At 40.4% G+C, this 13,810-nt stretch overlaps 1 non-coding gene across 1 annotated transcript; it reads left to right on the top strand.

Annotated features, from left to right (window-relative positions):
- The first annotated feature begins 13,308 nt into the window (after window positions 1-13,308).
- Window positions 13,309-13,416, top strand: LOC130971851 (small nucleolar RNA R71). The gene has a single exon (XR_009083056.1). It is a non-coding gene; the product is annotated as a small nucleolar RNA R71 (small nucleolar RNA).
- The last annotated feature ends 394 nt before the right edge of the window (window positions 13,417-13,810 follow it).

Here is a 13,810-nt window from a genome sequence, read left to right as displayed (position 1 = left end):
TGCAAGATACTACAAAACTCCCTGGATCCTTAAGCTTTGGTGGAATTCCTTTTTGGAGCACGGTGCTACATTCCTCACTGAGCATTACCGTTTCCTTCTCATTCCAGTCTCTTTCTTGTTGATGAGCTCCTTTAGAAACTTGGCATACAGAGGCATTTGCTCTAATGCCTCAGCCAAAGGTATGTTGATTTCCAGCTTCTTGAAAGTCTCAAGAAATTTGTGGAAGTGCTGATCCTTTGTCTCTTTGTGAAATCTCTGTGGATAAGGCAGTGGTGGTGTTGAGCTCTTCTCCACTTGATGCTGTTTTGGAATTGGTTCTTCCATGATTTGCTTTCCTTTCTTCAAATTCTGTGGTTTGTTGTCTTCTTCTGTGAGTTTTTCTGGGACATCCTTGCTTATCATGTCCTTGTTGGTGGCTTCATCATTCTTTGTTGACTCATTGTCACTATGCTTGGTTGCCCCTTGGTTACCATCCAATAAGACTTTTCCACTTCTTAGTTGCACGACCTTGCATTCTTCCTTTGGGTTGGGAATTGTGTCACTAGGTAGTGAACTTGATGGCTTCTCAATAGAAATCTGTTTGGAGATTTGTCCAATCTGCCTCTCTAAGTTCTTCATGGAAGCTTCTTGGTTCTTTGTTGTCAATTCTTGGTTCTTCATCATTTTCTCCATGAGCAACTCTAGGTTAGTGATCCTCTGAGAGTCTTGTGAGATTGGTTGGTTTTGGGGTGTTGATGGATGATGATAAGTGTTTTGATTTGTTGGGTGGTTATTAGGTGGATAGTGGTTAGAGTTGGGGTAATTATTTTGTGGTTTTCTGTATGTATTCTGGTTAGTGTTTGGCTGGGGGTTGTGGTTTGTGCTTTTCCAATTGTTCTGACTTGTGTTTCTTTGCCATGGTTGTTGGTTTTGATTATGGTTGTCTCCCCATCTGAGGTTGGGATGGTTCTTCCAAGATGGATTGTAGGTATCACCATAGACTTCATTTGTTACAGGATTTTGGTTGTGCATGTACTGGACTTGCTCTTACTGTTGCTCCTCTTGAGTTTCTTCACTTTGCACCCAAGTAGTTGGTGGTTGGCTTGTGGTGCTCATTGCTGCCACTGGCAAGCCATCGATTCTTTTGGCCATTTGCTCAAACTGTTGTTGAATCTGCTGTTGCATCATCTTGTTTTGAGCTAAAATTGAGTCCACTCCTTCCAACTCCATTACTCCTCTTCTTTGTGATGGTTGGCGTTGTCTTTGATGAGAAAAGAAATATTGGTTGTTGGCCACCATATCAATGAGGTTTTGAGCTTCCTCTGTGGTTTTCATGAGTTGTAATGAGCCTCCAGCTGAATGATCAAGTGCTTCTTGAGCCTTAAGAGTGAGTCCCTCATAGAAGTTCTGTAACTTGTCCCACTCAGTGAACATCTCTGGTGGACATTTCCTCAATAGAGCCTTATATCTTTCCCATGCTTCATATAAGTTTTCAGCCTCCATTTGAGTGAATGTCTGCACCTCAGTCTTCAATCTTAGGATTCTTTGTGGGGGATAAAATTAGGCAAGGAACTTGCTTACCAAGTCATCCCATGTGTTGATGCTTTCTTTTGGAAAGGTCTCTAGCCATTGAGTGGCTTTATCTCTGAGAGAGAATGGAAAGAGCAACAACTTGTAACTATCAGGAGGCACACCATTGGTTTTCACAGTGTCACAGATTCTCAAAAAGGTGGATAAATGTTGGTTTGGGTCCTCCAAAGGTCCTCCTCCAAAAGAGCAGTTGTTTTGAACCAAAGTGATGAGTTGTGGCTTTAGTTCGAAATTGTTTGCATTGACATTAGGAGGGAGAATGCTGCTTCCACAGTGTCTAGCATTTGCAAATGTATATGAAGCCAGGACTCTTCTTTGATGTTGATTATTATTGGCTCCTCCTTCTGGTTGATTGGGATTTGAGGTATCTCCTTCCATTTCTTGGAATTCCTCCTCAGATTCTTCCTCTCCAATAACGTTCTTTCCTCTTTCAGCTCTTCTTATTCTTCGAAGAGTTCTTTGGTCAATTTCAGAGAGGACAGGGGTAGATCTTCCTGTACCTGACATACAAAAACACAACAATAAACACACAGATCCAGAAAATCAATAAAACTTCAATCTATTGCTAGAATGAGGTTTTAGTTAGTTTAAGCAAAAATTCAAACAGTTAGTGTGTTAGAAAAATAGAAAAGAAAAAGTGCTTAATCTAGACCTCCACTTCACTTAATCATTGTCAATCTATTTCAATCCCCGGCAACGGCGCCAAAAACTTGATGTGCGGAAAACGATCCGACACAAAACTCACCGGCAAGTGTACCGGGTCGCATCAAGTAATAATAACTCACATGAGTGAGGTCGATCCCACAGGGATTGAAGGATTGAGCAATTTTAGTTTAGTGGTTGATTTAGTCAAGCGAATCAAGTTTTGGTTGAGTGGGTTGTGTTTAACAGGAAGTAAATGACAGTAAATGTAAAGGGGGAAGGGCAAATTGCAGTAAATTAGAGAACAGGAAAATAAACTTGCTGAATCTTAAAGAACAAGAAAGTAAATGACTGAAACTTAAAGTGCAAGAAATGTAAATTGCAGAAACTTAAAGTGCAAGAAATGTAAATTGCTTGAATATAAAAGGGGTTTGAGGACTGGGATTGCAGAATCTAAACAAAGATAAATTGAATTGCCACAATTAATAGAGCAGAAATTGAATTGGAAGCAATGAGGATTCAAACAGAATTTGAAATTAAAATGCAGCAAGGTTCACAGAAGAACCAAAAGTAAATTGGGATCTCAGGGCTCAAGAGACTAGGTAGCAGAGCCTAGATCTCAATTACCTTCCTAGATCCAAGTACTCAAAGCAATTGACAAGAAATTTAAGAAGAAGCAGTGAAGAAATTGAAATTCAATTTAATTATGCAGAAAAGAATTAAAGAGATTTTGGAATGGAGGTTGAGACAGAAGTTCCTCAACTCTTCTCACCCAAAACTCAAAACAAGAAAAGGAAAAGTGCTCAGGCAAGAATGAGGAAGAAGAGAGATCAATTCTCCTCCCAATTCTCTGAACTTTCGGTCAAGTTTCTCAAGGAAAGTGCAAAAGCTCAAAGCTCAAAGAAAGTGCCAAATTCAAAAGCAAAGCTAAAAAGTTCAAAGTAAAGGTGAAAGTAAAAGTCCTAATTACATCAAACTAGCTCCTATTTATACACTTTCTATTCTTGAATTTTGGGATTTGGATGGGCTTTTGATTTGGTGAAGAAATGAATTAAATTGGAATTTTAATTGAATTTTCGGCCCAAAATAATAGCTCCCAGGAGGCTGCCCTGCCCTTGTGGAGGGCAGGGCAGGATTTGGTGCGTGTTGGTGCTTGCTGGTGCGGCCTTGGTGCGGCTTGGTGCGGGCTGGTGCGGTCTTGGTGCGCAAAACGCTGCCCTGCCCTCGTGGAGGGCAGGGCAGGAAAAATTGGTGTGCCAGAAATGTGCCACGGTGCGTGCTTGGTGCTGCCAGGGTAGTGATTTGGTACGCCAGACTCACTTCTTGGTGCGCCAGAGTTGTGCACCAACAAAATGCTGCCCTGCCCTCGCGGAGGGCAGGGCAGTGTTTCCAAAATGAAGTCCCGTGTTCGAATCCGGGCAGAAACACACGCTACATCATTTTCCTTGGTTTCTTGGCACGGTAATGGACCTTAGTTCCTAGCTTCCTCATGGTCCCGTGTTCAACTCTTGTGGCAAGCATTTGGAGACATTTTCCTTTGATTTTCTTCCTTGGTGAGCCCGATACTGCCCTTGTGGAGGGCAGGGCAACATTTTCTTCTTCTTGATTCCAAGGCACAAATTTGTGCTCTGCCCTTGTAGTGGGCAGGGTAGAGTTGCCTTCTTTGCTTAGTTCCCTTATGTTGCCCTCCTAGAGGGCAGTGTGCCCTTGTGGAGGGCAATGCTTGCCTCCCCCTTTGTATGCGGCACACTTTTTCTTCCTTTGACCACGCTTCCATCTCCTTGGGTCACGCTTTCTTTAGGCCACGCTTTTCTCTTTTATTCTTTTCTTCACCTGAAATAAACCAAAACAACCACTCCAAGTATCACTAAATTCACAAGGCTTATAAATCAATTAAAATTCAATTAAAATTAGCTTAAACCTTATGATTTAACATTAATTTCATGGTGGTTGCTTGATTTAAAGAAGTTATGCATTTTCACTCCAAATCACTTACTTAAGATGCAAGAAAGTGCATAAAGACTAATAAAACAAATCAAATTAGCTTGAAAAATGGGTATATGATGACTTGTCATCACAACACCAAACTTAAATCTTGCTTGTCCCCAAGCAAGCATCAAAACTAAGAGTAAATGATATGAATAAGAAAAGAACACATATCCTTATTAGGCATATAGCAGAACTTGATCTATGGGGTCTTTATGCAGACAATGATAACTCAATTATTGTTGCTGTTACATAATATACATCTTTCTTCAAAGGCTTGCTAAACTTGCTGTTAGAAGACTCACTTTTTGATTACTCCCTTGCTAACTTTTCTTGGCTTATAATGCTTAACGAGCTTATTATTCTTTTGGAGGTTTGGTGTCAAATGTTGCAGTAGTAACCTTTGGCTTTATTTGTTTTTTTTTCTTTTACTCAACATCTCTCCACCACAGACACATGGCTCACTAATTCTTCCTAGGATCATTGATGCCCAGCATCTCTTTGGATAACTAAATGTTCTGTATCTAAGTTGCTCTTTATTGTGGACTTTCAATTGGCCATCCCAAATCAGTTGATCTAAGTGACCGGGTTTTAAAATACCCCTTAGAATTTACTCATCCAAGCATATCTTAGTACAAGAACACCACAGACATGTGTCCTAGGGTCCAAGCTATTGGTGTCCAACCTTTATTCTTTGTTTTTCTTGCCATTTTGGCTTTTTCTTCTTCCTTTTCTTTCTGTTTTTGTTACCAAGGGCTTTTTCATTATTGATAAGAGTCCTTACAACAGCAAGCTAACTCACACTTGAATGAGAATGATATTATGCAACAATTATTTCATGAGTTATGCATTTAATCAAACACATATGCCACCACCAACTTCCATTCTTACTTATGCAACATTGGATATTTTACTTTTCAATTCAAACCAAATCTCTTTTATTTAAGCATATGGGAAACAAGACAAAATTTAAAGCTAAGTGATGGATAACAACCATTATGCAGATTTAGCAATTTTAACAAGCAGTTTCACTTGCAACTAGATGAACACTTTAGCAAGACATCCAATGGTTTCTAGATTCAAAGCATTTCACATCAGCAAGGATCAAGTTTAGATACAACCTTCGAAGTTGCAGTCCTTTGATTCTTCCTTCTGTTGTATTTTCTTTGAGTTAGGATGCACAATATCTTCAATTGTTGACTCATGTCCTGCATAATTCTCAAAGTTGCTTGTTTTTCAAGCCCTTAATTATATGGTTAGTGTGCATAAACTGAGTGTGGTGCTTGGATTTACTTTGGTGTGGGAACACCAAACTTGATTGTTTGCCACTGCCTCTTATGCAACTATTTTGACCATATGTGAAACCTTGTGTCCTTGCTAAAGGTTAATGAAATTTGAAACTAGAAAGCAATTAAACAGTTGAATAATGTGTTTGGTTGCTTGGAGCTAGCATCATGCAAGAGGTGAGAATGTGTTTTTAAATGAGATTTTTGGTGGAACACCAAACTTAGAATCCTTCATTCTCCCTTAAATTGTTTTGGTGTGCAACACCAAACTTAGCTCCTTGCAATACATACCAATTATTCAACATTTTTATTGAAAAAGCTATGAAAAGAAAACTACCTCAGGTTGGGTTGCCTCCCAACAAGCGCTCTTTTATTGTCACTAGCTTGACATCTTCTGTTTGCACTTCAAGAAGGATTTAGGTTCTGAACCTCTTTTTCCTTGTTCCATTGTCCTCCTAGGTATGGTTTTGCTCTGTGGCCATCTGCTGTGAACCGACTCTTTGTTGCTTCATCTAGCAATTCAATACTCCCATAAGGAAAGACCTTAGTTACCAAATATGGACCAGTCCACTTAGACTTAAGCTTGCCAGGGAATATTTTGAGTCTTGAGTTGTACAAGAGTACTTGTTGTCCGGGTTTGAATTCTTTCTTCAGAATCTTCCTGTCATGCCATCTCTTTGCTTTTTCCTTGTATATCTTGGTATTTTCATAGGCTTCTAGCCTAAACTCATCCAACTCATTCAGCTGTAACAACCTTTTCTCTCCTGCTGCTTCAGAATCAAGGTTTAGAAGTTTAGTAGCCCAAAAGGCTTTGTGTTCAAGCTCTACAGGGAGATGACAAGATTTGCCATATAACAACTGAAAAGGGGACTTCCCAATGGGAGTTTTGAAAGCTGTCCTGTATGCCCAAAGTGCATCTTCCAACTTCCTAGCCCAATCCTTTCTTGTGCTACCTACTATTTTCTCTAGGATTTTCTTCAATTCTCTGTTTGCTAATTCAGCCTGCCCATTAGTCTGAGGGTGGTATGGTGTGGCCACTTTATGGATAACTCCATATTTGTGAAGTAGTTTCTCCATTTGTTTGTTACAAAAATGACCACCACCATCACTGATAAGACCCTTGGGTACTCCATATCTGGTAAAGATATGCTTCTTTAGGAATTGAAGGACAATTTGTGCATCACAGGTGGTTGTGGCTATGGCTTCTACCCACTTTGAAACATATTCCACTGCTACCAAAATATATTTGAAAGAATGAGAAGGGGGAAAGGGTCCCATGAAATCAATGCCCCATAGATCAAACAATTCTACTTCCAGAATGAAGTTCTGTGGCATCTCATTCCTTCTTGTCAATCCTCCTGCTCTTTGGCATTCATTACATTGGGTGACAAATTCTATGGCATCTTTGAAAATAGTTGGCCAATAGAAACCACTTTGCAATATCTTTGAAGCTGTTCTTTCTGGACCAAAGTGTCCACCATACGCAGAGCCATGGCAATGCCATAATATATCCCGCATTTCATTCTCAGGGACACATCTTCTAATTATTCCATCAGAACATCTTTTGAACAAATAAGGTTCATCCCACAAGAATTTCCTTGCTTCATTGATTAGCTTCTTCACCTGTTGCTTAGTGAATTCTTGAGGTATCTTCCTCCCCACTTTGTAGTTAGCTATATCAGCAAACCATGGTGTTTGTTGGATCAGCAAAAGATGTTCATCTGGGAAGCTTTCATTCACAGGTTGCGACGCTTCTTGGATTGTTTCTTGTGGCAACCTTGACAAATGGTCAGCAACTCGGTTCTCAGTGCCTTTCCTGTCCCTTACCTCAATATCAAACTCCTGTAGAAGTAGTATCCACCTGATAAGTCTTGGTTTAGCATCCTGCTTTGTCATCAAATACTTGAGGGCAGCATGATCAGTATAAACCACAATTTTAGATCCTATCAAGTATGATCTAAATTTATCAAATGCGTAGACCACAGCTAACAATTCCTTCTCTGTTGTAGTATAATTTTTTTGAGCCTCATTCAATACTTTACTTGCATAATATATGACATGATGCAAGTTTCCCCTTTTTTGTCCAAGTACAGCACCAATTGCAATATCACTTGCATCACACATGAGTTCAAAGGGTAAGTTCCAATCAGGGGGGTGTGATAATTGGTGCTGTTGTGAGTTTATGTTTCAAAGTTTCAAAGGCATGCTGGCAATTTTCATCAAAAACAAAAGGTTTATCAATCATTAACAGATTACTCAAGGGTTTGGCTATTTTAGAAAAATCCTTGATAAACCTTCTATAAAATCCTGCATGCCCCAAGAAACTTCTAACAGATTTCACATTAGTTGGTGGAGGGAGCTTTTCTATTATTTCCACTTTTGCCTTGTCAACCTCTATCCCTCTTCTTGAAACTTTATGACCAAGAACAATCCCCTCAGGCACCATGAAATGGCACTTCTCCCAGTTCAAAACTAAATTAGTTTCTTGGCATCGTTTCAAAACAAGAGTTAGATGGTTTAGGCAAGTATTGAAATTATCACCAAAAACAGAGAAGTTGGTGCGCGAAATTGTGATCACTACAACTTCACACAACTAACCAGCAAGTGCACTGGGTCGTCCAAGTAATACCTTACGTGAGTAAGGGTCGATCCCACGGAGATTGGTGGTATGAAGCAAGCTATGGTCATCTTGTAAATCTTAGTCAGGCAAACTCAGATATATATGGTGATGAACGAAAATAACATAAAAGATAAAGATAGTGATACTTATGTAATTCATTGGTAGGAACTTCAGATAAGCGCATGAAGATGCCTTCCCTTCCGTCTCTCTGCTTTCCTACTGTCTTCATCCAATCCTTCTTACTCCTTTCCATGGCAAGCTCGTGTAGGGTTTCACTGTTGTCAGCAGCTACCTCCCATCCGCGCAGTGAAAGCTAATGCACACACTCTGTCACAGTGCTGCCAATCACCGGTTTGGTTCCCTCCCCTACCGGAATAGAATAACTCTTTTGCGTCTGTCACGAACGCCCAGTAGGTTACAGGTTTGAAGCACGTCACAGTCATTCAATCATTGAATCCTACTCAGAATACCACAGACAAGGTTTAGACCTTCCGGATTCTCTTGAATGCTGCCATCAGGTCCTGCCTATACCACGAAGACTCCGAAGAATCCAAGAGATATTCACTGAGCCTCAAATGCTTGTAGAACAAGAATGGTTGTCAGTCACCTTGTTCATGGGTGAGAATGGTGATGGGCGTCAATCATCACCTTCATCATGTTGAAGAACAAGTGATATCTTGGATAAAGAACAAGTGGAATTGAATGGAAGAACAATAGTAATTGCATTAATACTCGAGGTACAGCAGAGCTCCACACCTTAATCTATGGTGTGTAGAAACTCCACCGTTGAAAATACATAAGAACAAAAGTGATCATTGGTTTCGGCCCCAGAGAGGGAACCAGAAGAACCAAGATGAAAATACAATAGTAAAAGGTTCTATATATAGGAAACTAGTAGCCTAAGGTGTACAAAGGTGAGTAAATGACATAAAAATCCACTTCCGGGCCCACTTGGTGTGTGCTTGGGCTGAGCAATGAAGGAATTTCGTGTAGAGACTCTTCTTGGAGTTAAACGCCAGCTTTTATGCCAGTTTGGGCGTTTAACTCCCATTTAGGTGCCAGTTCCGGCGTTTAACGCTGGAATTTCTGTAGGTGACTTTGAGCGCCGGTTTGGGCCATCAAATCTTGGGCAAAGTATGAACTATTATATATTGCTGGAAAGCCCAGGATGTCTACTTTCCAATGCCGTTGAGAGCGCGCCAATTGGGCTTCTGTAGCTCCAGAAAATCCACTTCGAGTGCAGGGAGGTCAGAATCCAACAGCATCTGCAGTCCTTTTGAGTCTCTGGATCAGATTTTTGCTCAGATCCCTCAATTTCAGCCAGAAAATACCTGAAATCACAGAAAAACACACAAACTCATAGTAAAGTCCAGAAAAGTGAATTTTAACTAAAAACTAATAAAAATATAATAAAAACTAACTAAAAGATACTAAAAACATACTAAAAACAATGCCAAAAAGCGTACAAATTATCCGCTCATCACAACACCAAACTTAAATTGTTGCTTGTCCTCAAGCAACTGAAAATCAAATAAGATAAAAAGAAAAGAATATACTATAGACTCCAAATTATCAATGAAACTAAGCTCCAAATTAGATGAGCGGGACTAGTAGCTTTTTGCCTCCGAACAGTTTTGGCATCTCACTTTATCCTTTGAAATTCAGAATGATTGGCTTCTTTAGGAACTCAGAATCCAGATAGTGTTATTGATTCTCCTAGTTAAGTATGATGATTCTTGAACACAGCTACTTATTGAGTCTTGGCCGTGGCCCAAAGCACTCTGTCTTCCAGTATTACCACCGGATACATACATGCCACAGACACATAATTGGGTGAACCTTTTCAGATTGTGACTCAGCTTTGCTAAAGTCCCCAATTAGAGGTGTCCAGGGTTCTTAAGCACACTCTTATTGCCTTGGATCACAACTTTATTTCTTTCTTTTTCTTTCTTTTTCTCTTTCTCCCTTTTTTTCGTTTTTTCTCCTTCTTTTTCTCTTTTCTTTTTTTTCTCTTTTTTCTTTTTCTTTTTTTCTTTTTTTTTTGTATTCACTACTTTTTCTTGCTTCAAGAATCATTTTTATGATTTTTCAGATCCTCAGTAACATGTCTCCTTTTTCATCATTCTTTCAAGAGCCAACAATTTTAACATTCATGAACCACAAATTCAAAAGACATATGCACTGTTTAAGCATACATTCAGAAAACAAAAGTATTGCCACCACATCAAACTAATTAAGCTAGTTTTAAAGATGAATTTGAAATCCTGTACTTCTTGTTCTTTTGTGATAAAAACAGTTTTCATTTAAGAAAGGTGATGGATTCATATTCATAGCTTTAAGGCATAGACACTAAGACACTAATGATCATAAGACACAAACATGGATAAACATAAGCATAAAAATTCGAAAAACAGAAGAATAAAGAACAAGGAAATCAAGGAACGGGTCCACCTTAGTGATGGCGGCTCTTCCTTCCTCTTGAAGGTCCTATGGAGTGCTTGAGCTCCTCAATGTCTCTTCCTTGTCTTTGTTGCTCCTCTCTCATGATTCTTTAATCTTCTCTAATTTCATGGAGGAGGATGGCATGTTCTTGGTGCTCCACCCTTAGTTGTCCCATGTTGGAACTTAATTCTTCTAGGGAGGTGTTCAGTTGCTCCCAATAGTCTTGTGGAGGAAAGTGCATCCCTTGAGATATCTCAGGGATCTCATGATGAGAGGGGTCTCTTGTTTGCTCCATCTTCTTCTTAGTGATGGGCTTGAGGTCATGCCTTCTCAGTTGAACCGGCTTTGGATGCCATAAATGGTTATGGAAAAACAAAAAGCAATGCTTTTACCACACCAAACTTAAAAGGTTTGCTCGTCCTCGAGCAAAAGAAGAAAGAAGAGAGTAGAAGAAGAAGAAATGGAGGAGAGGGAGATGGCTTTGTGGTTCGGCCAGAAGGGGAAGAAGCAGTGGTTTATGAAGGATGGATGTGAGTGGTGAAGAGAAAGAGATGTTGAGGTGATTGGTGAATGGGTGAAGAAGAAGAGAAAGAGTGGTGGGGTTTATGGGGATCCTGTGGGGTCCACAGATCCTTAGGTGTCAAGGAAAAGTCATCCCTGCACCAAATGGCATCAAAATCCACGTTTTGAACCATTTCTGGCGTTAAACGCCGGGCTGGTGCCCATTCCTGGCGTTTAACGCCAGGTTCTAGCCCTTTTCTGGCGTTTAACGCCAGTCTGGTGCCCCTTTCTGGCGTTAAACGCCCAGAATGGTGCCAGACTGGGCGTTAAACGCCCAACTGCTAGGCTTACTGGCGTTTGAACGCCAGCAGCATCTTCCTCCAGGGTGTGCTGTTTTTCTTCCTGTTTTCCATTTTGTTTTTGCTTTTTCAATGGATTTTGTGACTTCTTATGATCATCAACCTACAAAAAAGATAAAATAACAAAAGAAAATAGTTAACTATAAAACATTGGGTTGCCTCCCAACAAGCGCTTCTTTAATGTCATTAGCTTGACAGAGGACTCTCATGGAGCCTCAGAAATACTCAGAACCGTGTTGGAACCTCCCAACACCAAACTTAGAGTTTGAATGTGGGGGTTCAACACCAAACTTAGAGTTTGGTTGTGGCCTCCCAACACCAAACTTAGAGTTTAACTGTGGGGGCTCTGCTTGGCTCTGTTTTGAGAGAAGCTCTTCATGCTTCCTCTCCATGATGACAGAGGGATATCCTTGAGCCTTAAATACAAAGGATTCTTCATTCACTTGAATGATTAACTCTCCTCTATCAACATCAATCACAGCCTTTGCTGTGGCTAGGAAGGGTCTGCCAAGGATGATGGATTCATCCATGCACTTCCCAGTCTCTAGGACTATGAAATCAGTAGGGATGTAATGGTCTTCAACTTTTACCAAAACATTCTCTACAAGTCCATGAGCTTGTTTTCTTGAGTTGTCTGCTATCTCCAATGAGATTCTTGCAGTTTGTACCTCAAAGATCCCTAGCTTCTCCATTACAGAGAGAGGCATGAGGTTCACACTTGACCCTAAGTCACACAAGGCCCTCTTGAAGGTCATGGTGCCTATGGTACAAGGTATTGAAAACTTCCCAGGATCTTGTCTCTTTTGAGGTAATTTCTGCCTAGACAAGTCATCCAGTTCTTTGGTGAGCAAGGGAGATTCATCTTCCCAAGTCTCATTTCCAAATAACTTGTCATTTAGCTTCATGATTGCTCCAGATATTTAGCAACTTGCTCTTCAGTGACATACTCATCCTCTTCAGAGGAAGAATACTCATCAGAGCTCATGAAAGGCGGAAGTAAGTCCAATGGAATCTCTATGGTCTCATTTTGAGCCTCAGATTCCCATGGTTCCTCATTGGGGAACTCAGAGGAGGTTGGTGCACGCCCATTGAGGTCTTCCTCAGTGGCGTCCACCTCCTTTCTTTCCTCTCCATATTCGGCCATGTTTATGGCTTTGCACTCTCCTTTTGGATTTTCTTCTGTATTGCTTGGGAGAGTACTAGGAGGGAGTTCAGTAACTTTCTTATTCAGCTGACCCACTTGTCCTTCCAAATTCCTAATGGAAGACCTTGTTTCATTCATGAAACTTTGAGTGGTTTTAATTAGATCAGAGACCATGGTTGCTAAGTCAGAGGTATTCTGCTTAGCATTCTCTGTCTGTTGCTGAGAAGATGATGGAAAAGGCTTATTATTGCTAAGCCTGTTTCTTCCACCATTATTGTTGTTGAAACCTTGTTGAGGTTTCTCTTGATTCTTCCATGAGAAATTTGGGTGATTTCTTCATGAAGAATTATAGGTGTTTCCATAGGGTTCTCCTAGGTAATTCACCTCTTCCATTGAAGGGTTCTCAGGATCATAAGCTTCTTCCTCAGATGAAGCCTCCTTAGTACTGCTTGGTGCATTTTGCATTCCAGACAGACTTTGAGAAATCAAATTGACTTGTTGAGTCAATATCTTGTTCTGAGCCAGTATGGCATTCAGAGCATCAATCTCAAGAACTCCTTTCTTCTGATTAGTCCCATTGTTCACAGGACTCCTTTCAGAAGTGTACATGAATTGGTTATTTGCAACCATTTCAATCAGCTCTTGAGCTTCTGTAGGCGTCTTCTTCAAATGAAGAGATCCTCCAGCAGAGCTATCCAAAGACATCTTGGATAGTTCAGAGAGACCATCATAGAAAATACCTATGATGCTCCATTCAGAAAGCATGTCTGAAGGACATCTTCTGATTAATTGTTTGTATCTTTCCCAAGCTTCATAGAGGGATTCTCCATCCTTCTGTCTGAAGGTTTGGACTTCCACTCTAAGCTTACTCCATCTTTGTGGTGGAAAGAACTTTGCCAAGAAGGCATTGACTAGCTTTTCCCAAGAGTCCAGGCTTTCTTTAGGTTGAGAATCCAACCATATTCTAGCTCTGTCTCTTACAGCAAAAGGGAATAGCATCAGTCTATAGACCTCAGGGTCTACCCCATTAGTCTTGACTGTGTCACAGATTTGCAAGAATTCAGCTAAGAACTGATGAGGATCTTCCATTGGAAGTCCATGGAACTTGCAATTCTGTTGCATTAGAGAAACTAATTGAGGCTTAAGCTCAAAGTTGTTTGCTCCAATGGCAGGGATAGAGATGCTTCTCCCATAGAAGTTGGGAGTAGGTGCAGTAAAGTCACCCAGCACCTTCCTTGAATTGTTTGCATTGTTGTTGTTT

Source organism: Arachis stenosperma, chromosome 3, assembly GCF_014773155.1.
Source record: "Arachis stenosperma cultivar V10309 chromosome 3, arast.V10309.gnm1.PFL2, whole genome shotgun sequence".
NCBI classification, from domain to species: Eukaryota; Viridiplantae; Streptophyta; class Magnoliopsida; order Fabales; family Fabaceae; genus Arachis; species Arachis stenosperma.
This window is presented reverse-complemented; position numbering and strand designations above follow the sequence as displayed.